We start from the raw sequence: 26,865 nt of genomic DNA, 5'->3' as shown, positions 1-26,865 counted from the left end.
TAGTACCATGGAAGTCATTCCCTCATGTCTTAGGAGATGTCCTATCATCCTGTCCCTTCTCCTTATCAGTGTTTTCTACATATTCCTTTCCTCTCCGATTCTGCGTAGAACCTCCTCATTCCTTACCTTATCAGTCCACCTAATTTTCAACATTCGTCTACAGCACCACATCTCAAATGCTTCGATTCTCTTCTGTTCCGGTTTTCCCACAGTCCATGTTTCACTACCATACAATGCTGTACTCCAGACGTACATCCTCAGAAATTTCTTCCTCAAATTAAGGCCGGAATTTGATATTAGTAAACTTCTCTTGGCCAGAAATGCCTCTTTTGCCAAAGCGAGTCTGCTTTTGATGTCCTCCTTGCTCCGCCCGTCATTAGTTATTTTACTGCCTAGGTAGCAGAATTCCTTAACTTCATTGACTTCGTGACCATCAATCCTGATGTTAAGTTTCTCGCTGTTCTCATTTCTACTACTTCTCATTACCTTCGTCTTTCTCCGATTTACTCCCAAACCGTACTGTGTACTCATTAGACTGTTCATTCCGTTCAGCAGATCATTTAATTCTTCTTCACTTTCACTCAGGATAGCAATGTCATCAGTGAATCGTATCATTGATATCCTTTCACCTTGTATTTTAATTCCACTCCTGAACCTTTCTTTTATTTCCATCATTGCTCCCTCGATGTACAGGTTGAAGAGTAGGGGCGAAAGGCTACAGCGTTGTCTTACACCCTTCTTAACACGAGCACTTCGTTCTTGATCGTCCACTCTTATTATTCCCTCTTGGTTGTTGTACATATTGTATATGACCCGTCTCTCCCTATAGCTTACCCCTACTTTTTTGAGAATCTCGAACAGCTTGCACCATTTTATATTGTCGAACGCTCTTTCCAGGTCGACATCTCCAATGAAAGTGTCTTGATTTTTCTTTAGCCATGCTTCCATTATTAGCCGTAACGTCAGAATTGCCTCTCTCGTCCCTTTACTTTTCCTAAAGCCAAACTAATCGTCACCTAGCGCATTCTCAATTTTCTTTTCCATTCTTCTGTATATTATTCTTGTAAGCAGCTTCGATGCATGAGCTGTTAAGCTGATTGTGCGATAATTCTCGCACTTGTCAGCTCTTGCCGTCTTCGGAATTGTGTGGATGCTGCTTTTCCGAAAGTCAGATGTTATATCGCCTGACTCATATATTCTATACACCAACGTGAATAGTCGTTTTGTTGCCACTTCCCCCAATGAATTTAGAAAATCTGATGGAATGTTATCTATCCCTTCTGCCTTATTTGACCGTACGTCCTCCAAAGCTCTTTTAAATTCCGATTCTAATACCGGATTCCCTATCTCTTCTAAATCGACTCCTGATTCTTCTTGTATCACATCAGACAAATGTTCACTCTCATAGAGGCATTCAATGTATTCGTTCCACCTATCTGCTCTCTCCTCTGCATTTAACAGTGGAATTCCCGTTGCACTCTTAATGTTACCACCGTTGCTTTTAATGTCACCAAAGGTTGTTTTGACTTTCCTGTATGCTGAGTCTGTCCTTCCGACAATTATATCTTTTTCGATGTCTTCACATTTTTTCTGCAGCCATTTCGTCTTAGCTTCCCTGCGCTTCCTATTTATTTCATTCCTCAGCGACTTGTATTTCTGTATTCCTGATTTTCCCGGAACATGTTTGTACTTCCTCTTTTCATCAATCAACTGTAGTATATCTTCTGTTACCCATGGTTTCTTCGCAGCTACCTTCTTTGTACCTATGTTTTCCTTCCCAACATCTGTGATTTCCCTTTTTAGAGATGTCCATTCCTCTTCAACTGTACTGCCTACTGCGCTATTCCTTATTGCTGTATCTATAGCGTTAGAGAACTTCAAACGTTTCTCGTCATTCCTTAGTACTTCCATATCCCACTTCTTTGCGTATTGATTCTTCCTGACTCATGTCTTGAACTTCAGCCTACTCTTCATCACTACTATATTGTGATCTGAGTCTATATCTGCTCCTGGGTACGCCTTACAATTCAGTATCTGATTTCGGAATCTCTGTCTGACCATGATGTAATCTAACTGAAATATTCCCGTATCTCCCGGCCTTTTCCAAGTATACCTCCTCCTCTTGTGATTCTTGCACAGGGTATTCGCTATTACTAGCTGAAACTTGTTACAGAACTCAATTAGTCTTTCTCCTCTTTCATTCCTTGTCCCTAGCCCATATTCTCCTGTAACCTTTTCTTCTACTCTTTCCCCTACAACTGCATTCCAGTCGCCGATGACTATGAGATTTTCGTCCCCCTTTACAAACTGCATTACCCTTTCAATATCCTCATAGACTTTCTCTATCTGTTCATCTTCAGCTTGCGACGTCGGCATGTATACCTGAACTATCGTTGTCGGTGTTGGTCTGCTGTCCATTCTGATTAGAACAACCCGTCACTGAACTGTTCACAGTAACACATCCTCTGCCCTACCTTCCTGTTCATAACGAATCCTACACCTGTTATACCATTTTCTGCTGCTGTTGATATTACCCGATACTCATCTGACCAGAAATCCTTGTCTTCCTTCCACTTCACTTCACTGACCCCTACTATATCTAGATTGAGCCTTTGCATTTCCCTTTTCAGATTTTCTAGTTTCCCTACCACGTTCAAGCTTCTGACATTCCATGCCCCGACTCGTAGATCGGTATCCTTTCGTTGATTATTCAATCTTTTTCTCATGGTAACCTTCCCCTTGGCAGTCCCCTCCCGGAGATCCGAATGGGGGACTATTCCGGAATCTTTTGCCAATAGAGATATCATCATGACACGTCTTCAATTACAGGCCAATTGCCCTGTGGATACATGTTACCTTTCTTTACTGCCAGAATTCAAACTCGGCGCTGGTTCCTAGGACGAGGTGGCTGTCTGGTCCTCGAAAAGTAGTTGAAGTTAGGTAGTTGAACACCTTTGCATACTTATATAAAATTGTATATTGAATTATTTAATATGATTAAAATCAAAATGGTATTAAGTACTTAGGTATTTATAGAAGACTTTGTCCGTCGCCTGTATGGAGGATGTGTGATGTAAGCAGGGCGACGGTGCAGAGATTGTACAGTTATTACGCACGCGCGAGAGCGAGTCAATTAGCTAGCGTTCTAGTGCGGACCAAACGTGCTATTATACAGTCATGGCGGATTCCACTGTCGAGCAAACTTTGGTGCCAAAAGTGTAGCACTGCGTTCTTGCTCGCACAAGGCACGTGGTGGACGGTGAGCGGTCGGCGTCGATAGGTTTGAACGTGCCCAGGAAAACAACTTTGGCGCCAAAAGTGAGGCAGGGAATGGCCGATCGTTGCGTGATTCAGTTCCGAGGCAAACAATTTTGGCGGGGAATGTGCGGAGGCGACGAATACACGTGGTGAGCGGACAAAGGGCCGTTGTGACGTCAAATTCGGCAAGTTCCAGCGTGTCAGCGAAAACATGTTTACGATGTGTGAGCGATCGCTGGGCTTGCCCCCAGCGTACCAGCAGTCCAGCGCAAGTCACCCGCCGCCTCACGTGACAGGCGTCAGCAGTGTCTCCGCGTGCTGGCCAGGGGTGGTGAGGATTTGAAGTAATTCAGGTGGAGCGTGGACGTCGTAGCGACTGCACTGTGATATCAAAGAAGTGTGTGCTGACTGTGTTGGAGAAAAAGTGATGACCATACTGCTTGAAATAAAGTCTTCAGTCCCTTCGCCCCTCCAAAATCGAAGGACGTGACTTACGTTACTATAAGTGCAGTTTATTATTTGACGTGATTATGATAGGCTACGAGTGAAAAAAGGTAAGTGACGGAGAAAGTTCGTACGTGTGATCAATTATGGTGTTGGGATTTGAACTTGTGATAGATTTTTGTTATGGATGTAAGGAAAATGGCTTTCTTGCCGAGAAAATCGGTCATCTTGAGTAAATAATAAATGATAATGATAAATAGAAGTACAGTTTTTGAGACATTATCGTGCTGGAATTTGAGTTTGTCGCAATATTCTAGTGGAGGTAGGCCTGTAATAATAAATAATAATAATAATAAATGATAATGAATGATAATAAATGATAATGAGTGATAATAAATGACAGTGAATGATAATGAATGTTAATAAATAGTAATGAATAATAATAAACAAAAGTAAGGTTTTGCAGCCATTATAGTGTTAGAATTTGAATTTGGAGGAATTTTCTAGTGGCGGCAGGTCAATAATAATAAATAATAATAAATGATATAAATAATAATAAATGATAATAAATAATAATAAATGATAATAAATAATAATAAATGAAAAGAATGTTAATAAATGATAATGAATAATAATAAAGATAAGAACGATTTTTGCATGCATTATCCTGTTGGAATTCAAACTTCTCGCAATTTTTTCTTCTGGAGGCTTAGGTTAGTGGACTTAGCCCAAATGGGCTATTTTCCCGCCAAAATTCAAACTCCCCGCCATTTTTTCTTGAGGTTACGTTAGTGGACGTAGCACAATTGGCCTATTTTCCCGCCAAAATCAGCCATCTTGGATGACGTCATGCGCTGTTGCCAAGTCTACAATCTGCCATCTTGGATGATGTCATCACCGTCATCTTGAATAAAGTTGACAACAATGCAGCGTGTCTTGACACCCCCATTGTCCCCCTACTGCAGACATGTTGGTTGTAGGCTCCCACCTGGCCTCTTTCTGACCAACACGCGGCCATCACTGGCAGAAAGGCAGAACCAGCTTTTATCAGAAAACACAACAGACCTCACCCCCTCCCCATCCCAAAACGAGCTCCCCTTGACACAACTGAAGTTGCAAAGGCGTTCTCTTCAGGCAAGTGCATTGCGCGCTTGGGCATCTGTCTCAGAGCTGTCCTTGAAGTAACCGATTTGTAACAGTTCATTGAGTCACTGTGGTGCCAACGGTTGCTCAAACTGTGCAACTGCAGATGTAATACGTTTCGCCAGAGCCATACGCCAAACACGATGGTCTCACGGTAGTACTATGCGGCTGTCAGGAGACCGGTCTTCTTGTAACTATACATTCTCGTAACCACCACTAGCAGTAATCATCTACAGTGGCCAAAGTCTTTCTGCTATATTCCAGAAGGAAGATGCAGGAACTCGTAGCCCTACTACACGATCTCGTTCAAACACAGTGAGCTGTCGATAATGGCTTCTTGGTCGTCTTAAAAGGAATTCCTAACCATCACCAGCTCACTACGTCTGGTCTCAAAGAAAACTAACTACAGCGCTGTTTGAAGCTAACCAGTTTGCATCCTCATAGTGGCGCTACTAGCGCCATTCTTATGCGACTGGCGCATTTGAATACACGCCATGTTTCAGATCTAGAAACGTGCCTACCAACTTTCGTTTATTTAGCACAACACTTCCTTGGCTGTAGTGTTTTTTTCGTCCGTGTATATTCTTTTGTAAAACGTAGTCTGTGGCTGGATATAATTGACGAAACAGTATACAGCATGTTTTGGACAGTGAAAACCTGTATATTCATGGGCTTTTTGAGCAGTCAAGATGCCACGCAAATTACAGAAATCGTAATAGTTTCTGTGTGACGCTAATGTCAAGCGAAAATAATATTAGGTAATGTTTCCGCAGTTGCGGACGTAACAGAATATTGACTGTAGGACAGTACTGATACACGACCGATGTGAGAGCAGATTTCGCACTAACTTATCATACCAGGGCTTGCTCAGAAGAAATGCCTCGCAATCTTGTGTAGCGTGTAACACGGTGGAGTGTAACGTAATACGCCGACATGGGAGAAACAGCGTGCAAGCGAGACTCGAGTTCGAACAGTTCGTCTACATCTACATCTACATTTATACTCCGCAAGCCACCCAACGGTGTGTGGCGGAGGGCACTTTACGTGCCACTGTCGTTACCTCCCTTTCCTGTTCCAGTCGCGTATGGTTCGCGGGAAGAGCGACTGTCTGAAAGCCTCCGCGCGCACTCGAATCTCTCTAATTTTACGTTCGTGATCTCCTCGGGAGGTATAAGTAGGGGGAAGCAATATATTCGATACCTCATCCAGAAACGCACCCTCTCGAAACCTGATGCACCGCGATGCAGAGCACCTCTCTTGCAGAGTCTGCCAGTTGAGTTTGCTAAACATCTCCGTAACGCTATCACGGTTACCAAATAACCCTGTGACGAAACGCGCCGCTCTTCTTTGGATCTTCTCTATCTCCTCCGTCAACCCGATCTGGTACGGATCCCACACAGATGAGCAATACTCAAGTATAGGTCGAACGAGTGTTTTGTAAGCCACCTCCTTTGTTGATGGACAACATTTTCTAATGACTCTCCCAATGAATCTCAACTTGGTACCCGCCTTACCAACAATTAATTTTATATGATCATTCCACTTCAAATCGTTCCTTACGCATACTCCCAGATATTTTACAGAAGTAACTGCTACCAGTGTTTGTTCCGCTATCATATAATCATACAATAAAGGATCCTTCTTTCTATGTATTCTCAAGACATTACATTTGTCTATGTTAAGGGTCAGTTGCCACTCCCTGTACCAAGTGCCTATCCGCTGCAGATCTTCCTGCATTTCGCTGCAATTTTCTAATGCTGCAACTTCTCTGTATACTACAACATCATCCGCGAAAAGCCGCATGGAACTTCCAGACATGAAGGACCCTGTCCTTTAGTACAACAGCAGCATGCCACACACGAGTACTGTGACATCAGAAGCAATCCGATGCCTTGGACTCAGTCGTCGATCGTTCTCCATTCTTCGCGACTTGGCCCCATCCGATTTTCATCTCTTTGCAAAAAGTAAGAAACACCTCCAAGGCCTTTACTTTGATAGTGATGAAGCAGCGCAAGCAGAGGTGTGATTGTGGCTCCGTCAACAATGTCAAACATTCTACAGCGACATGATCAACAAAGCGGTCTCTCTTTGGGAAAGTCAGGATGACTATATATATATATATATATATATATATATATATATATACGTGAAGAATAAATATGTACAATGTTAATAACATTTGTTTTGTTTACAAAGCTGTAAGAGTTTGCGGGTAAGAAATCGGACACGTTACTTTTCAGCACGCCCTCGTAGATAAACGATTTTGGTACATTCTTGTCAGCAAAACCCTTCGTAGCGTTTCGGTTCTTGGAAGTGATAATGTCACACTGAACTAGCCACTTCGACGGCACAGCACATCCGGCGTCCAGACAGAGCTGCACAAACTAGCGCCTTTTAATGCGTACTACCTCAAGAACCTATTACAAAATATTAACTTGTCTAAAATTGATTACCACTGACATTCCAAACAGAGGGTGGACGGTACACTACAAAAATGATTTTGTCAATGGTCTCAACATTGAGTTGTGACGTTATGCAATATTCTTAACAAGCAATAAGAATAACGTACAGTCGGTATTTCGAGCGCACTTGTAATTATCATCAATGACAGACAATGCGTCTTACAGACTGCGTCATTTCCGTGTATCTTATAAAAATGGACCATGAAGGGTGAATGATTTTCGAAGCATACAATTACGAGAATGTCATTTACAGTATTTGCTAGTAATGGTATAAGAACATCGGATCATCATGTACAGCATGGAAATAGGTAGACCGTTACATTATTCCCCCTCAGGATGGTTATCTCAGTGAATGAATAAAACGGCTTCTGTAGTAATACCGCCCACATATCGGTCAGGCAGTGGCTCGCTAGCATACGCCTCTGCGGAATTCATAACTATCAGTTTGTTTACAGCGAACCTCCGCCGCACTGCAGTCGCTTACTTCGGCGTTGCGTCGATCCTCTTATCGAGTTAAGCTGCTTATCGACTCGGAACCCTTCTGGAGGCGCCTGACCTCACACGTCCCCCTTCCCCAAACAGAGCTGCCGCCTCAGACACAACTCTCGCTACATCCCCGTCTGTAGGCACCTGTTTCACATAGCCACTCACCTGCTTCAGTTACTGGCGTACCCGTCTCTATTGATGGAACGGGCAAATTATGCTCGCAAGAAATTTCTAGGAGACTCTTAGGTGGAAGGACTTGACTCCATATTCGTTCAATACCATTTATCGTTTAATTTCACACACAACGCATATTTAGTAAAACCATTTAGAAAACAACTAAGTTAGTTAAACACTTAATCACTCAAAGAAGATAACTTTATGTCACTTGTTAATCCAGAATTTGTTTTACCAATCTCAAAAAAATGTAATGTTGGTAATTAATAACGTCAAAACCAAGATTCACAGGTTGATTAATTCTTCGAATAAAATTGTGAATTAAAATTTTTTTCCTTACAAGAATGAAATTAAAATCACTTACCAAAGGGACCACCTCCTGAGGCACAGCTAGACATATAGAAAGGTGGCATCCTTTAAGAAATGAAACTAGACCAAATATACAATAATAATTAACATTTGATTAACAACATTGTATTAGAGAAATATGAGCTAGAACAATATATTATGAGCCGAAGGCTAGGTGCATAAAACTATTAATCAACACAGTAGCAGGCCAGATACAAGAACGTGAAACAGTGCTATAAGCAAACTTCGTGGAACATGAAAACTAAAGTTTTAATTATTGCATGAAATACACTACTGGACATTAAAATTGTTACACCAAGAAGAAATGTAGATGATAAACGGGTATTCATTGGACAAATATATTATACTAGAACTGACATGTGATTACATTTTCACGCAATTTGGGTGCATAGATCCAGAGAAATCAGTACCCATGCAGCTTGAAGACGATACCACAGTTCATCAAGAGTAGTGACTGGCATATTGTGACGAGCCAGTTACTCGGCCACCATTGACCAGACGTTTTCAATTGGTGAGAGATCTGGAGAATGTGCTGGCCAGGGCAGCAGTCGAACATTTTCTGTATTATTCTGCTGAAATGTAGGATTTCGCAGGGATCGAATAAAGGGTAGAGCCACGAGTCATAACACATCTGAAATGTAACGTCCAATGTTCAAAGTGCCGTCAATACGAAGAAGAGGGGACCGAGACGTGTAACCAATGGCACCCTATACCATCACGCCGGGTGATACGCCAGTATGGCGATGACGAATACGCGTTTCCAATGTGCGTTCACCGCGATGTCGCCAAACACTGATGCGACTATCATGAGTGTAAACAGAACCTGGATTCATCCGAAGAAATGATGTTTTGCCATTCGTGCACCCAGGATCGTCGTTGAGTACACCATCGCAGGCGCTCCTGTCTATGATGCAGCGTCAAGGGTAACCGCAGCCGTGGTCTCCGAGCTGTTAGTCCATGCTGGTGCAAACGTCCCCATCTGTTGACTCAGGGATCGAGACGTGGCTGCACGATCCGCTACATCCATGCAGATAAGATGCCTTTCATCTCGACTGCTAGTGATACGAGGCCGTTGGGATCTAGCACGGCGTTCCGTATTACCCTCCTGAACCCAGCGATTCCATATTCTGCTAACAGTCATTGGATCTCGACCAACTCGAGGAGCAATGTCGCGATACGATAAACCGCAATCGCGCTAGGCTAAAATCCGACCTTTATCAAAGTCGGAAACGTGATGGTACGCATTTCTGCTCCTTACACGAGGCAACACCGGTGAACTGCTGTTTGTGTATGAGAAATCGGTTGGAGACTTTCCTCATGTCAGCACGTTGTAGGTGGCGCCACCGGCGCCAACCTTGTGTGAATGCTCTGAAAAGCTAATCATTTGCATATCACAGCGTCTTCTTCCTGTCGGTTAAATTTCGTGTCTGTAGCATGTCATCTTCGTGTTGTAGCAATTTTAATGGCCAGTTGTGTGTTAAAAGCCGCGGACCAGTTTCAAACCACAATGAAGAAAAACTTAACTTTGCTCAGTAGTTGGCGTGGACTAGCTGCAACAGGCGTAATATACAGACGGAGCCCCTGGGATGATCGCACGCAACAAGGTATGTCGCCCATTGTCCCTTCCGGATCGCAGGTGTATAGCGCGACCATCTCATCACACAAGCGTCGACATTTAACGCAAGAAGGTTAGCCCCACACAAGCAAGTACATACAATTAGGGTGGGAGGCAGACTTAGGAAGCAGAAACTTATTAGTCAAATTGCAAGAGGAAAAACTCTCTTTAACTGCACAGAGTGATGGGCTAAATTTGAACTACAGAATAAATATTACATTTTCATTAGCTAAACCACTGAGCTTATGAGTGGCACCTATTTAAGCAACCACCCGAAATACCTGGGACTTACTATATTGAAACCTCCGTAACATGAATGAGCTCACAAACGCAATAAAATGCAATTAATCTACAGAGTGTGCAGCAAAATAGATTTACAGAAATTTTAAGGCTATAATTTGCAATAAAATATTATCTATGTTCCAAATTTATAATACCAAGACCTCCAATGCTGCGCAGCACGGTACACGTAAAATTCCAAACCTTCAAACAAGGTAAATTATGCTTACAGTTTACCGTAGAGCCGGCAGTGAAACCACGGGTAAGTAACAGATCAGATACACCCGTGACGTAACCGTAATTTAAGCTTAGAAGTCCACGCAGGCAATACAAGAACACACCAAGATTTCCGTCAATTTCAGTATAAGTAGTTACACGAATTTGAAACAAATCGCTCACATGCAAGCTTAACCACGTTTCATTGTGCGTAGCCAAAGCCAAAATAGATGAAGGCAGTCTTTTAAAATACAATCTGAAGGCAGCCCTCAGCCACACTGGCAATACACAGGAAGTAGGAAGCAGTTATGGTGTTTGGACCCCAGCAGTTACGGTGTTTGGACCCAGAGTTCGGGACAAAAATACCTTCGTTTCCAGAAGATCGGGTACGTTATCTTTAATGGACAAACGAAAGGCCCCCAAAACCACTGCACGACCACCAGGATAACGATAACGGCGTAATGCTGCCAAGCTCCAGAGCCCGCGAAACTACCAACGGCGTGCAACACGCCCAATAGCGCACACATCCTCGCAAACGGCCTCGCACGGCTCCGTGCACTCGCGTTGCTGTCCTTTCGCCAACTCCCGCGCGCTTCGGTCGCCTTGTGATAAACCTTTTGCATTTCCTTTATGTTTTCGTCTTCTTTAAAGGCAAAGAGAGAAGATGAAGCGGTAGCCCATCATAGAGCCTATGCCTACCGTCATGTATTTTTTGACTTTCAGTTGTTAAAAAACAGAGGATTTTTTCTGGTACCAGAAGGAGGAAGGGAGGATTCGCGCTCAGCTAGTGAACTAGTGAGAAGCACGCCATTTTTAGCGAGCAGTTGTAGACCGTCATTTTGGGGTCGCTATGAATAAGTGAGGAGTTTGTATTTCATATGTGCACCGTATAGAAAAATACAGTATTGTTTTATTAACAGAAAGGTCGTGTGAGTTGTTATTTCAAATAGTACAATAATTACAAGAACTGCAGCCCACCTGTGTACTTTGGGAAATCACGAAGTTCCGATAAGCTTAATGGGAACACGGTCAAGATTTCAAAGGTGAACACAGCGACCAAACGTAACATTATAAAGAATGGTAAGCACAAATCTACAGCGGAGAAAGAAACTACTTCGCCCTGAAAAATAATATGAACTAATACGAACTTATTTCAAGACATAGCTCAGCTTATTGTGCTTGTCATTCATGCAAAAACTTAATCTAATTAATTCAAAACATTTTAAAAAGCCACGCATTTCAACATTTTGTTATCATCTATTCCATTATTTTATTATATTATAGCCTTCAGCCCCCGAGCGCCTTCTAGCCACTAGGACTGTTGGTAGTTTTAAAAATATCGGGAATCCGATTTATCGATATTTAAAAATTATTATCTGCTCTCGATATATTGTTAGAAAACTTCGATATACAAATATATAGACGAGAAATATTCACGTACCGGCATATAAAAATATCGGCTGCACATTGTAAATATACTGTCGCTTTTAGAGCTCTATATTTATTTAAGTATTGATTTATAATTAGATATTCTATACATCAACAAGCTAGCAACCTACTTATCCCCTTTAGGGCAAGAATTGAAAGGAAAGCGATGCAAGTTCACGCTTGGCGATAACCATCTTGGTAACAATGGTAACTGCGTGTAAGTGGCACAATAGGAGGTGTCTGATGGATCCGTCATTGGGTTCGTCACATGTCGGACTTGTCCGGAACCATTCATTTCGGCAAACGCCTGTGAACTAGCGCTTAGTACCAAAATTGCAAGGTGAATTAAACGTTGCAGTTTCCGCTGGTAGTTCCGAGCACTTATTATGTCAGCATTTACCCTCACAAGTCTCCGTACACCGCAAACACCAATTATGTTCCTTATATCTTAATTCATCGTTTTGTGGCACTGTTTTTGAAGAGTGCTGGTGTGAAGAAATGGCACACTAATTAGGATAAAATTGTTTTTTAACACAACTGGTCTGCTGTTTCTTTACATTGGAAATATCGTTATTCTCTTCACACTCCACACCCCCGCCATTCCCTCCCCCCTTCCGCCGCAATTTCAATCGGACATCTGCTTTTTGCCACCTGTGGTTGCTCCACACAATCAAAGAGAAAGGCTGGGCGTCTTGGACACTCAAAACCTAATACGATTCCTTCCTACAATGAAGGTAAAATTATGTTCTACTACCATTTCAAAAGAACGACATGAAATACTTATCGAAAATCGCAAAAATATGTAATATAAAAGAAAAATATCGGCATTCGATATTGATGTTTCAATATCGATTTGTCAGGGCATGTGAATTGCCAACATGTATCGATATTGTTTGGAAAAATATTCTTAAATTGATATATCGACAATTTATCAAGAGCACCACTAGCCACAACGCGCGATACCGAACCAAAAATACGCAAGCAGCGATGGATCTACTTGAGACGAACCGCTACAGTTCAGTTGTCGTAGCGTTTCCAGAGGGTAAAATGGGAAATCAGCCTAGAACTACGATACCAAAAATCTGCCGCATTTCCTTCCATCTTTCGACGATCCGTAACATGTGGAGGGAAACGAATGAAGCATGGAAAAAGCTTTCATTTTAAAAGAGAAGCTTTTGACAGTACGATTTTCTACGTAGCTGCCCTGAGTTTGTTGGGTGTGATACTGCATACCTTACAAACGTCGATAAATTCCTCACGAGCTGTCTGCTCTCAACATCCAAAGAGCCATACCAACCGTTAAATCGATATTTTCATAGTTTGCATCTCATTAAGAAGCTCTTTGGTTTTCTAACATAAATTTTCACATATTAGGTGTTGTTTGTGAAATAACGTAGCACATGGTTTCAATTACTAAATAAAACTGCTTAAACACTATGTTTCTTTTAGCAGGAATCATTTCACATCCATTTATTTATATAGTTCACAACATAAGATACTAGCTATTGCTTTTGGTTTACTATCTAGAAATTATATCCACCGTTATTAACATTTAATTGGGCAACCTGCGCGCCGGATGGGGATGAAATGATGATGAAGACAGCACAACACCCAGTCCCTGAGTGGAGAAAATCCCCGACCCAGCCGGGAACCGAGCCCAGACCCGTAGGACGGCAATCCGTCACGCTGACCACTCACCTATCTGGGCGGACAGCGGACTATTGAAGTGCTCGAATTATTTCTCGCACCTGTTACCTACCACACAATGGTTGTAGTTTAAGTAATCAGGGATGAACACAGCAAACAGTCGCTTATCGGTCTTTACTTTACTGCAGATCTAGCTGGATTTCAGCTACGATATTGCCATCATCAGTACGGTTCGTAGCGAGTCACAGTGGGAATAGAGCTGCAGAAAATTTACAGTCGGTTTAATAACATTTTCATGCATTTTCATTGGTGATGTCTATACTGTAGCTGAAATGTAGGTAAATCTGCGATAAAATGCAGACTAGTATGCGACTGTTTGCAGTGTTCATCCATGATTATAATCAATTTGCAGTCGCTGAGCGCAACGATTCCTAATGGGATCCAACCTCATGAGTTTAACCAAAATATTTTCACCTAGACAAACCATAGTTCCAGTTCATGTACTTCGGATCAGATATAGTTTGATAAACACTGATGAGCCGAAATATTATGATCACCTGCACAAATAGGGAGTAATGCCTGTCAAATTTCTGATTCTTTCGATACAGCCACGTCCCCCTCCTCCGCGTTGTTGTAAGTGGCGAGCATCACAAGGGTCTCAACGTTCGTTTTTTGGGTATGGCTTAGATATCCACGATTCCTGAGCTGGGTACTGGTGACTGATGCCAGTCCTCTGTAACAGTAAGCTCTGAGCACGTTTCAGCAACCACCATGCATTGTGTCAGTGGAAATTTGTGTGCAACAGCAAAGTGGGATCTTGGCTTAACCACCAGGATCTAGAGAATGGACCTCCATAAAAAGCCTGCAGTTGAAAGATGTATTGCATGCCGATGGTGTCCATGGCTGTTGAGGGGGAAGAGTTGTTACAGGCAGCCTCTGGGGAATCTGCTCAGTTAAGTTGTATAGGGCTTACCCAGGCACGTGCGACTCTGTCGGGACAGATACTTACTTTCCCAGCTGATAATAGGACTTTCATGTTACCTATATCAGTGTCTTCTACTCTCAGCAGAGCAGGTGTTCCGTCGAGTAATACTGAGTAATACTGACACCCAAAGCCCAAAGAGGCCTCATTTGACTAGTCCACCTTAGACGTCTCCCAATATCAATGCCAGCAATCCTATGATAAATAATGTATTTATCGTAGTTAAATGTTTAGAATGCCATTTGAAAAATTATCTCCCTTCTACATTCATAAAGCACTAGATGGACTCACAGGACAATTTATATCGGTAAAGTGACTGTGAAATGAAACACATCTCTGTTCGAGACAGGCAAAGCTACCCAAGTAGACAAGTTGTTAAAGGCCAAACTCTAGTTTAATACGCAAACTCGGTTAAACTGTTGTAAGGGATTTGTGTCGTGCTGAGATGTGACTGATATAAATACGAAATTACTTCAACAGGAATAAGAAATCAAATATTTCACTGAAATATTTTTAAAGAATGATGGGGAGTTCCACAAGTCACCGTCTTTTATATTGACATTTAGTTTATTGAAATTGCATGAATATAACGCAACAGGTTTCCTCGGCCTTCAAATTAGTCCCTATGAATTATGTATATAATTCAACGCTGTTTCAATGCTTCTCTCACTTAGCAGCTTCGCTGCCTGTAAGCCAGCTACTCAATGTACTGCTCAGTGCATGAGTGTCAGTTTTTTTCTAGCCAATCCACTGTGGAGCGAGAAATGAGACAGATTCCAGGCGCCTTCCGGTGGGGAAGATATTGAAGTGTCCGCTGGGCTTCATCTTTATTGGTACCTTCCTGGTCTTGGGTTTCTCCCCCCTCAGGATCTGCTGCGGAACAGACCCGTCTTTGACCACCTGGATGTTGGCGTGATTTATGGGCTCCTCCACAGGCGTGAAGTTGCGCTCGAACACATCGGCGACGGCATTAGCTTTGTCATATGTTATATAGGTGTACCCGCTTGGAGTCACTAGAGGAGGTATCTTGCAACCCCTCTTCGTGAAGGTTTGGACTAGATCCCATAGTTGAGTGGTCAGTCGAATCATTCCAACATGTCTGCCCATCCATTATTACGATATTCGATGAGGGCTGAATTAATGCGTCGCTGGGGGGGATTAACTCGCACATTAATGTCACGTTGTTTCATGAGACGCTACTCTTTACTCAAGCACTTTCTTCCAGAATGAAATAGTTACTATGCAGCGGAGTGTGCGCTGATATGAAACTTCCTAGAAGATTAAAACTGTGTGCCGGACCGAGATTCGAACGCAAGACCTATGCCTTTTGCGGGCAAGAGCTCTACCAACTGAGCTACCCATCACGCCTCACGACCGGTCCTCACAGCTTTACTTCCGGAAGTACCTCGTCTCCCACCTTCCAAACTTCACAGAAGCTCTCCTGCGAGACTCTACAATAGGTACAATATTGTCCTTGGGAACCTTTGATGGAGTAATTGCAAAATTTCCTCCGTTCTAGAGAGCAGAAATTTTTTCCTTGGGTAAATCCCTTCCCGCAAATTAATAACCAAGCGGGAGTCATTTGTAACTGGTGTTTCCTGTCTGCCCTTCTGTAAATGCTCGAACTGCTTCTTCTGTCTATTAGAAGACATTTCTGCACTCAGTTCATATATCTAAACGTTAGCCTGTCCACCTTATTACAGTCACAGGACTACATTGCTTTGCTAATAAATAAATGGAGACTTAACAGTTGACTGCCAGTTACCCTCCAGTCCTCGGCATGTTTGATGAATCCGCTCCCGTAGCATCGCTACTTCCTTGCGTGAGTTGACACAGTTCGCTTCATCAAACTACCATAGGAAGATCAGTGGCCTTATGGGCGGTAACACTTACGAAAAGCTTGAAAAGTATCCCACAATGAAAGCGTCTGGAGCTATCAATCGTTTAATAAAAAAATCTTTCATTCCTACAGAGGATAAAAAAGCTATGCAAAACGGAAGCTTACTCTCCTAAGCCTACTATCGGTCTCAATGGGACATTGAGACCGATAGTGCGTGCTACTGGATCGCTTACTCAAGAGTTGGCTAGACATCTTGCCTCCTTCCTACAATCGCAAATTTGTAAAACTGTTTATCACATTAAAAATTCTATGCACTTTATCGAAAAATTGAATGAGGTTACTGTCAAACCTGGTGTATTCTTGTCAGTCTTGATATGGTATTCCTGTTCACAATCGTTCCTGTTCACGAAGCTCTTCCATGCGTAGCGATACGTTTCCCACTGATATAGTAGCTCTGTTTCGACATTGCCTGTCCACGACTTATTTTCAGTATGATAATGAGTTTTACGAACAAACCGAAGAGGTGGCCAGACGCAGCCCTCAGAGTCCAGCTGTTGCTAATCTATTCATAGAATTTTTTGAGCCATGCGGGATTAGCCGAGCGGTCTCAGGCGCTGCAGTCATGGACTGTGCGGCTGGTCCCGGCGGAGGTTCGAGTCCTCCCTCGGGCATGGGTGTGTGTGTTTGTCCTTAGGATAATTTAGGTTAAGTAGTGTGTAAGCTTAGGGACTGATGACCTTAGCAGTTAAGTCGCATGAGATTTCACACACATTCGAACATTTGAATTTTTTGAACAGCAGTCGCTGCAGTCTGCCAGTAAAAGCCATTTGAGGTGATATCAGTATGTGGATGACACTTTCGTAGTATGCAATCACGGTGAAGTGGAATTGTAGGATTTCTTGCTGCACTTAAATAGTATTAATCCAAAGATACAATTTACTATAGAAAGAGAGAATAATGGAGTACACAATTTTTTGTATGTATCAGTAACTAAACGGGTAGGTGGGAATCTAGGTCATAAAGTGTATAGAAACAATAAACGTACCGAACGTTACCTCCATAAGGATTCGAACCATCATCCCAGGCACAAAAGAGGTGTCATTAAAACTTTGGTGGACCGAGATAATAAGATCTGTGAGACAGTTTATTTGCAACACGAACTAAATCACTTGCGAAAGGCTTTTAAGAAAACTGGGTACGCTGACAACGAGATAGATCGAGCACTCCATCCCCGGAGAAAAATGTCTGACAACATTCATCAACAACAATTGTCAGGTGGAAAAGTTTTCTTCCATTTCTTCGCAATATTACGGAGTGTAATGGAAAAGTTCTGGCCAAATTTCAACTATCTTTAGATCCACCAAGAAGATCAATGAGTTTTTAAGATCGGCGAAAGATGTTCGACAAGCCTTAGCAATTCCTGGGGTGTATAAAATTCCATGTAGCTGTGGGAAGGTTTATACAGGAATAACGAGAAGAAGTGTCAATACCCGCTTAATTGAACACAAAAAGGGACTGTCGTCTGGGACATACCGACAAAAGAGCTATAGCGGAACATGTTTTTAAAGACGGTGACCATGAAATAAAATTTAGTGCGACGAGCATGCTAACCAGGACATCACATTATTATGCACACATGTATAGAGACGATAGAGTGATTCACAAACACAACAATAATTTAAATAGAAAAGAGGAAAGCTTACAGCTATATAGTGAAGATATCGCGGTCGACTTTGCACCAACGACGTGACAGTCGATTACTTTCAATCGAGAATAATGATGTTAGTCAGAGATAGACTTGCAGTCGGCCCCACGTGAAGTATTGTGGTACCCTCTAGGCATCCTATATAAACGGGATCTCCATATCCTGGCACCCAGTCCTTGACTCACCTTGGAAGATATTGCCCGCAGTTGGCAACAAAACTTCAGAAAGAATAACTTTTACAGATCGATCACAGCCTCTCAGCCCGGAAGTTTTCACTAATGAATGTATGGGGCCCCAGCCGGAGCACAGTTTCTCAACAGTGACTAAAAATAAAATCACAGAACATCTCTATTTCGAATATTTCACAGTGCTCCTCAGTATCACATAGTATGACGACTCTCTTCGGGGTATATTTCCTGTACTGGGAATCTTGAGGTAGTGAACCTTCATGGCGGTGAATCCCATTTAATGTAGTACTGCTTTATCGTCTTTGTGAGGTAGATCCAAGGAGTGCCCTTGACAACTGCCTTCACCCATTTCGGTTTTACCGACGGAAATGTGTAGCTAGGAACAAACTTGGTGCCTATTGTAAGACGTCGTGGTCTCCTGACCCTCACAATCATATTCCTCACATCAAGACGCTTCAGTCGAACCCAGACTCGATAAGATAAAGTCAATGTTGTATGAATTCATGTAAACGATATGCAAATAACAAGTGCGCACCGGGTTGAAATACCCGAGGCTGGCATACACACATACATTCCAGACATGACGGTCACAGAAGCTTTTAGTTCGAGAGAGGCAGAACACACACTGGGAGGCCGGTCCCTTCAGAGGACGAGTCAACCTCAGACGCCTGTGGAGCAGACAGCATGTGCCCGAGTGAAAGGGGGAATGACCCCTTGTTCACCTTAAAAGCAAATTCTACTACATTGTGTGGGAGCGTCCAACCTATGCATTCTTTACATATAGCACACAGTTTCAGATATTTTCACAGGGAGACAGCAAACATCAAACGCCGATGCTACAGATATCTGGACTGATCGCCTTAAACGAAACGTCATTCTCCTGTGTTAGAAGAGCAATGCTGATTGGCAGACGATATTTCTGACGCCTTGAGCTGAAGGAGTAATGGAAGAGACCAAAAGATATACCCCTTCACATCTGGCGTTGAGAGGCGCCGTTCCGTTGCCGTTCTTGGAGCGAGGAACAAGTCTCTCCTCAGTACTTCACTGGGAGAGCACCTCTGTCGAGAGCGAATCGAAGTGCGACTCTATATTGAGTCCTTGCGGTTGAGTGTTGTTCACTGTGTTGGCTGACACACTTATTGTGTGGTGTGAATGGACAGAGTTATAGTTAAACGCCTGCGAGCGAATTTTTGAGTGGCATCACAGTGGACTTGTTATCTGACCAGTGTACCATGCCAATAGTTAGACTAGGGGCAGATAGGAATCCTGACTTCATCAAGGCATAGGGAGAGTTTGATTGGTGAAGGTCAATCCAGATAGAACGAGAGTTATCTTATTTGTCAGCAGCGAGTGGTGCAGACAGCAGTCATCGCAGCTTGTGGTATTGTGCACTACAGTTATTACGAGACCCATATTTCCTCCACAACAGTACACTTCACTGCATTTCACACCCGACAGCCTCGACCGTACCTAGCAACATTCTAAAGGATAATTATTCAAGTTGAGTAGGCGCACCTCTCAGCCATTCTGCCAAGTCAATAACAATCTTAAACTTTGTACAGAAATTTCATTAGCGAATCCTATCCTTGAGAGGTAACTTCACATTTCAAAAAGAACCAGGATATAACATGTTCAATTCATAACTAAAAGTGCCATTGTGATTTCTCAGAATTTTTGCAAAATAAATAATAATTTTTGTTAGTTTCATGTTTTTCTTACACTAACTAGCACTACTCTAGTACCCAAGCATCCCACTATTTACGTAGGAAATTTTGTGAATTTTTGTGTCATTTCCTTACAGCAGACGACTCTAGAAGATATTTATTGCTGAAAGTTTTCAGGCATTTCTCTTTAGAACGTTAGGAGCGTCTGTCTGACTTCTGTAGTAATGTGGGGGTGGAAATTGCATCTTGCAGAAGCCACAGGGTAAAGGGTACATCTCAGATTAATCCGTTGCGCAGAATAACAGAATAGCAGATCAACCCCACACACTCGTACTATATATTCCGTAACATTGACATAATCGTTGGCATCCTGGTGTGTGAGCTTTAGCTTTCCACAGCCAGCCTGCTTAGCAGTGAAAGATCCAGCTAGGTTATCCTTCAGCCAGTTGCTTGACAGCTTATGTTTCTCCCTGTAGTAGAGCACGATAGGAGAAATCTTTTACTTCTGTTACTGCTAACACGAATCCCCCTTCGCCGGTGCTAGTTACCTAGGATGCATCATTCACTGTAGCAGCTTCTCACTTCTTGTTTGAGTCGTTAGCAAGTTGTGCGACATCCACGTCCCCTTCTTCACTGGCCTTCGAATCAGTAATCCTTTTGTAGTCGGGTGGTATTTACCATGTCAGATGCAGCGACGGTGGGGTCGCCCAGGTAGGAAACCCCATCATACAAATTACTTGTCTATCTGTCGCTGTGTTCTTGATGTTAATTTTATGTTGGAAACATTGGTCTTAGGCTTGTGGTAATTTCAGTCATTGGTAATGTCAGTATCTATTTTTCTTTGGACATGGTAGACATACACACATACTACGAAGGGTCTGGTGAACATACACATATATTTTGCAATCTGTGCCGTTTAATGAATTCATTGGATATATCAACAAAAGCATCCGATTGGATGATACAGTATAAGCATTCCTAGGGTCAGTTAGTAGTGGGACAAAGCAGTTCTAGTGCACTACTGATATAAAATTGATATCCTAATCAATTAATTTGATTAATTAAACAACAGATCCCCCTCCTCTTAATCTGTTGTTATGTTTACTGGTTTATGATCCCTGTGGGTTAATTTAGGACACCCTGAGGTTAATCTGTCCTTCTGAGAAACCTATCAACACACCCTCTCCTATGCTCACACCCCTACAGTACACTTTTCTGTCACCCCTCCCCAGTTCTGTTATTAGCCTCTTTTCCTCTTCCTGGGAAATCCCACAACCCTTCCACTCACTTCTCCCTCCATCAGTGGGAAAAAGATTTAATTTGTGCTGAGCTGTTGGTGCTGAAGGACCTTATGACACAAAATTCAAATCAATATCAATTGATGTAATAATGTATTCTTCCATTCAATTTATGTATTCTTTATTTAATCAGTCTATGGGAGACAGGGCTTATCCCTTCCCCTTCTCCACTTCTCTCCACCACTCCTTATAAGTAAATTTGTGGAAATGTGACATAGTCTGGGCTGAGTGGCCAGACTGTGAAGAACCAGTGACCTGAAATGGGCCATAAATTTTAGCAATATTTTATTATTTACTTAAACACTATTTAAATTAATCAGTCTGACTGGTGGGAAATGCTAGGCTGTGGTTTTCTTCATTAGCATGGGAAAAATAACCCACTCTTATGAAGTCACAATTGCAAAAAATGGTGGGTAATTGTCCATTTGCACTATCCTTTCAGATTAGTTGTTTAACAGTTTACAGGTGACAAGGTAGGGAAGAATGCTATGGAATGTGTACATCAAATAGATCGCTTAGAACATTAACCACCAACTTACAATATCTCTTCTTCAAAATAGAACGTATTTTCAAAGTCTGAGAATCATACACATACATTTTGCAAGTAAAATAACCAAAATTTAGTTAAAATAGATCATAGCACAAAATATAACAGAGGTCTTGCATGCACAAACGTTTGAGAACACAAGCATCATCCTCTACCACAATGTTTCCACTAAGCATACGTGGAGAAAAAGAAACCACACTCCAAATCGTGAAGTGTGCACCATCCAGACACTGCTCGAATGCCAGGAGCCATAGCTGTACTGGCCGAGAGACGATTAGGGAGCCACCCCTGTGTTAGCAACACTGGCAGTGACCTGCTCATCTATCACCTCATTTGTAACTAACTGGTCACCACTTCTAAATTGCAGCTTCCAATGCGGTAGGCCTCCATAACCACAAATGCCATAGGTTACAGCACGCCACTTAGAAGCAAGTGTGGTTTGGACATACAGTTCTAACCTCAATTACAACACCATCATCGACTCTTCCCACTTTACAAAATCCACTTTACCCAATCTGACACAAGGGATGTTATTGTCCATACACTTCAAATTTCTCAAGCAAAATGAAATCCTTTTATACGAAATATTTTCTAAGACAGAAGAAATCAGAGCATACCCTCGTTTTCACATCGCTGAAGTATAATTACTTCTTGACAAAATCATGTTCAACACTATGGCATAGGCTGTATTTCGCTCATTAATGAAAATCTGTTCTTATAATATTTATTATATCCAGCATCACAGGACCAGAAAATTAACCTCATGTTTGGCTCTGCAAAGTGCTAAGAGTATGGTCTATCCCTGTCACAGGATGCTTCCTCACGTTCTAACACTCTTAAGGTAGCGAGATGCTTCACCATCTACAAACTCTCTTAAAGCAAGCGAATAACAGCATAGAGGAGTTGTAAATATCAGGTTAATGCTAAACATCACTTTATAAATTCGGTGATATACCTGATTATATTACGATGGCCATCTTTCTCTGCGTAGTTGGTAGATAGAAATTTAGTTAAAAGATCTTGGCGCAACGAAAAACCGTCTTATTACTCAAGAATCACGTCTGTGGTATTCTAGCCCTTACTTTCAACTGCCCATTGGCATGTAATTCATGTCAAATTGGTTGTCGTCATTGTTGTCGTCTTCAGCCCAGAGCCTGGTTTGATGCAGCGCTCCATGCTACTCTATCCAGTGAAAGTTTCTTCATCTCCCAGTACCTACTGCAACCTACATCCTTCTCAATCTCCTTAGTGTATTCATCTCTTGGTCTCACTCTACGATCTTTACCCTACACGCTGCCCTCCAGCACTAAATTGATGGTCCCTTGATGCCTCAGAACATGTCCTACCAGCTAATCCCTACTTCTAATCGAATTGTGAGAAAAATTTTTCTTCTCCCCAATTCTAATCAATACCTCCTCATTATGTGATCCATCCATCTAATCTTCAGCATTCTTCTGTGGCACCACATTTCGAAAGCGTCTATTCTCTTGTTGCCTAAACTATTTAACGTACATGTCTCACTTCCATACATGACTACACTCCATACAGATATCTTCAGAAACGACTTTCTGACACTTAAATGTATACTCGATGTTAACAAATTTCTCTTCTTCAGAAACGCTGTCCTTGCCATTGCCAGTCTACATTTTATATCCTCTCTATTTCGACCATCATCAGTTATTTTCCTCCCCAAATAGTAAAACTCAATTACCACATCATTTTCTAATCATTTCCTAATCTAATGCTCTCGGAATCACTCAATTTAATTCGACTGCATTATACTCATTTTGCTTTTTTTTGATATTCATCTTGCATCAAGTTTTCAAGGTGCTGCTCATTCCATTCAACTGCTCTTCCAGGTCCTTTCCTCTCTCTGACAGAATTACAATGTCACTGGTGAAACTCAAAGTTTTTGTTTCTTCTCTATGGATTTTAATTCCTACTCCGAATTTTCTTTTGTTTCCTTTACTGCTTGCTCAATAAACTTGTGTGGGGTTTCTTCAAGGGCCTTGCGGCCATTTAAAGTTTTGGTTTACATTAACTTGTATACTGAGTTTGAAGAGTGGTTCCTGTGGGGATAGGGTGGCTCTGGCCTACTTATTGTGATAAACAGTAGTTGTGTGAATTATTGTTTCTCCGTTTTAAATTTGCTCGTATAAGTGAAGCTAGTTGTTTAAACTGATGTTTCTCAGGTTTTAAAGAATTCTTATGTAAGAGAAAGTTACTGTTCACTATTGTATGTCACGTGGAAGAGGTGGTTGTGGTTTTAATTATCATTCTGATTATTGGGATATTTTGAAGTACATTTGTAATTTCTTAAGGAAAAAGATATACTCAACTGGGGTTTGCAATTCCGCATTTCCTATTCTTCCTTCATACTGTAATCAGACATTTCATCTTTAATTCAAAAATTAAAACTACTTATAGACGAAAATGAGCTTTCTAGGAAAAAGATATTTTTCGATAAGAAACCTTCAGTTCTTGGGCACGACAGATGACCAGGTATGAGCATGATGTACTGTGCTTGTGAACAGGTATCAGATCATAATTAAATAGATATTATAAAATTTAAATTCGCACAACAGGAAGATTATGGTCACAATGGAATTGGGAAGAGATTCAATCAACTTCATTGACCTTATGGTTGCATTAGCAAGCAGACGCATTTTTTTAAGACATCCATGAGAGTAACTTGTGCAGAGACAGTAATATACGTCAGTTCCTGGCATTCAGTTTCACATAGAAGCATGCAGCCTTCCACTATATGGTGCACCGTCTGCTGTCTGTATTGCAGATCAAATCAGATTTACATAATGAATTGAAAGTAACTGAAGAAATTACATCTACTAATGATTATAGTCCAACCCTAATTAATAATGTGCTTATTACTTACCAAGAAGATACAGTGGATAGCAGCACTTACGTGGCCTGGTCAGAAAGCAGGAGATCACACGAACAACATACGAAGTCCCACACCATATGTATCAGGGACTTCACAGGTACTTTCCAGCAAATTGAAGTGGAGAATATATATGCTAGTTTTCTATACTTAACTCACAGTGTTTAAGAGTAAGTACAAGTTAGCACTTTTAGGAAAGAGTGGAGTTTTTAGTATTTCCTGCAATTTGTGCTGCAGATTCTATATAGGTCGATCATTCAAAAAGATAGCTAGCAAAGTAACTAAATATGAAGGAAGATTACGAATGGAAAGGAACATGCTCTGAATGAAGGTCATTCTTATGATATGAAATGTTGTGTACTGTATAGAGCAAATAAATGCAGAAAACTAAAGTTACTTAAGATTGTGGCTATCAGTAAACCCAATAACAGAGTCATGAGTGAATTGTAAATGCTCGAAAACTTTTCCACTGTTTATCCTTGCTAAACTAGCAGCAGCCAGTCAATATTTTTCTACCAGACTATGATCGTTTCAGGTAGTGTAACTGTACCTCACCTACATTTTATTAACTGCTTCATGCTCTGTGGTTTCTCCCCCGTTTTTATTTGTCCATTACATTCACCAGTCAGTTCATCCATGTAACATCATAGTCTGTGCCAGAACTCTCTTGTGTACTGGTTTTGCCTGTACATTATAATACTTCCAATCTGTCAGCACAGCGTAGCATAAAGGTGTCTTTTGTGTAGATGTCTAGTCATAAAAAGTCTCATAAGTTTAGGAAAACAATCTTTATACAACTATAAACTCTCGTTGATGTGGTGTGGAGTATTTTTTTAGTCTTAATCCGGAAGCCAGTTTGCAACGGACTATAAAATAAATAATACTTTGGTACATGATCATAGAGTATTTCAATTTTAATATGCAAATGATTTAATCAATAGTCAGACAAAATTGATGCTTTAGTCAGAGAATTTCGTACATTTTCCTCTGCACCTACATACACTGAGGTGACAACTATTATGGGATAACGATACCCACATGTACAGATGGCAGTGGTATCGCGTACACAAAGTATAAAAGGGCAGTGCACTCTGGTGATTCGCGTGAAAAGCTTTCTGACGTTATTGTAACCACACAACGGGGACTGAAAGAATTTGAACGCAGAATGCTAACTGAGCTAGATCCAAGGGACATTCCATTTTGTAAATCGTTGGGAATTCAGTATTCCACGACCCACTGTATCAATATGGAGTCGAGAATACCACATCTCAGGCATTACTTACCACAACGGATATTGTAGTAGCCGACGGTCTTGGCTTAACGCTCGAGAGCAGCGGCATTTGCGTAGAGTTGTCAGTGCTGACACAAAAGCAAAACCGCGTGAAATAACTACAGACGCCACGAAACCAACTTACCAACAAAGCACTGTGCACGTTGCTGGTGGCTCCACAATTGGGTGGGCAATGTTCACATGGAATGAAGTGGATCCTCTGGTCCATCTGAACAGTTCATTAACTGGACCATTTGCAGGCATTCACGGACTTCATGTCTCCAAACAGCGACGGAATTTTTATGGATGACAATGCGCCATGTCGCTCTGACAAAATTGTTCTCGATCACTTTGCAGATCATTTTGGAAAAATTCGTTGGAATGATTTGACCGCCCAGATCGCCCTACTTTGATCCCACCACACATTTGTGGGACGTAATCGAGAGATCCGTTTGTGCACAAAATCCTGCACCGGCATCACTGCCGTAATTATGGGCGGCTTTAGACCCAACATGGCTCAATAGTTTTGCATGAATGTTACGACCTGTTCTGTAGATGCCACGCCGAGCTGCGGCACTACGCAGTCAAAATGAGATATGACGCGATATTAGGAGCTATCTCATGATTTTTGTCACCCCAGTATATACTCCACGAGCACATTGTGATGTGTGGTGGAGGGTACTATTATTCAAATGTCTCAGAATTTTAAATCTATCGTAACTTTACTACGCCATGGTTGGCACTGTTCCAACTAGTAGCCAAAGTCGCCAGTACTTCTGCCGCCTGGCGTAAACCGAATTGCCGGTGCGCACGCTGTTCAGCTTTGTGGCAGCGAGGGCGGAGTGAAGACATTGCGGAAACAGGACGAGTGGACCGTGAAGGGACGGTAGGCTGTTGTGCCGTTTGCCTCGTGAAAGCGCTGCCAGCAACTGATGCGGCGAGTTGCAATAC

This window comes from Schistocerca piceifrons, chromosome 7, assembly GCF_021461385.2.
Source record: "Schistocerca piceifrons isolate TAMUIC-IGC-003096 chromosome 7, iqSchPice1.1, whole genome shotgun sequence".
NCBI classification, from domain to species: Eukaryota; Metazoa; Arthropoda; class Insecta; order Orthoptera; family Acrididae; genus Schistocerca; species Schistocerca piceifrons.
The sequence above is the reverse complement of the archived record's forward strand: the minus strand, read 5'-3'. Positions refer to the sequence as shown.